Raw genomic sequence first — 1,516 nt, 5'->3', positions numbered from 1 at the left:
ACCCCTCCAAGCCAGGGAAGGTGGTGGAGCCCAGGGGTTGGTCTGGCACGTGGTCCCTGGGGCTGTTTCACCAGGTGTGTTGGTTGTGGATGGGTGATGTACCCACAGATACTCCCTCCCTGGGTAGGAGAAGCACTGGGGGTCTGTCCAGCACCAGGCCCTGGTGCGGCTGTCACATCACCCCTGGCAAACCCAGCCCCCACCCCAGAGCACCCTGGCTGCTGGGGTGGGGTGTGCACACACCCATACCTCTGTATACACGCACGTGTGTGCCCAAATAGCATATGTGTACACACCCCCCATGTACACCCTCAGACCTATGTGTGCACACATGCATTTCCTGCCACACGCATCAGGATGCGTGCTTAGGAGCCAGATAGCCCCACACACGCTTCCCTTTGTGGAGGGACCCCCAGCTCACATCCTCTTGCCCCTGATCTCGCTGCAGCTCGTGCGCTTCCTTCTCACACTGCTGTTCTCGCACACTCCCACCCGCCCCTGTCCCTGCAGCCAGCGGTTCCCGGCAGCGCCTGGCTGGGTGACAACAGTCAGAGTAATCACCTCAGGCCCGATCCGCTTGCCCCCTGCCCTGCTCGGCCCCCAGACCCCACCTTGTAGGTCACAGGGTGCCCAGATGGGGGTCGGTGGGTGCCGCATCTCCGCGGATGAGGCTAGCAGCCCAGCTCGCAGGGGGCACAGCTGTCGGGAGCTGTGAGCACTGGGGTCAAATGCCGCCAGGCTTCCCCTGCACGGCCATGCCCTGTCTCTGCGGACGTGACAAGCTGCAAACATGCCCGACAGCACCCTCAGCCCCTCTGACAGTGCTGGCCCTGCTCCTGCTGCTGGCCCTGTGTCAGTCCCTCCCTGCCATGGCCAGGTCCCCATCCCTCCCTGGGTGCAAAGCCATTGATGATGCCAGGCTGGAGAGCTGTGGTGCCCTGCACTCTCTCCTTGTCCTCATCATTAGGCAATTCCCATCAAGGGGAACCAGAGAGCTGCTGGAAACTGGAGGTCCACTGGACACCAGTGGACACCAAGGTATCCAAGCTGCCTTCAACAGTCCCTTTACTCCAAAATGCTCTTTTTCAGCTATGCCAGAAGCTGGTGGGCAGCAGGAGCCCGTTCCTGTGGGCAGTCTGGTATTCCTCTGCTGAGAAGGGCGATGCCAGTGTTTGCTGACCACAGCAGGGGGACAGAAGGGGATGTGGGGGGAGTCCCTGCTGCTGGTCCACTGTGTTTCCCCCAGCCCAAATCCAGGGATGCTGCATGCTGTGGAGGTAAGGGGTGTGGAGGTGGTGAAAGTCAGAGATCCCAGAGGGGCATGGGGGCTCTGGCTGAGGTAGGCAGGTATCTGGCAGGGGGCAGGATGCCGGGGGGGCTGTGGGGCTATGCAGCTGGCCGGATCCTGGTGCCAAGTTTCCCACCTCTCCTTACAGGGTGCAAAGTGCCGAGAATCCCACTGCGGGGGGCGGCTGTTTGCACCCACTTCGCCACGGTGCTGAGGGTAGCCGGAGGT

The sequence above is a fragment of the Nestor notabilis genome, unplaced genomic scaffold, assembly GCF_000696875.1.
Source record: "Nestor notabilis isolate BGI_N333 unplaced genomic scaffold, ASM69687v1 scaffold26382, whole genome shotgun sequence".
NCBI lineage: Eukaryota > Metazoa > Chordata > Aves > Psittaciformes > Psittacidae > Nestor > Nestor notabilis.
This window is presented reverse-complemented; position numbering follows the sequence as displayed.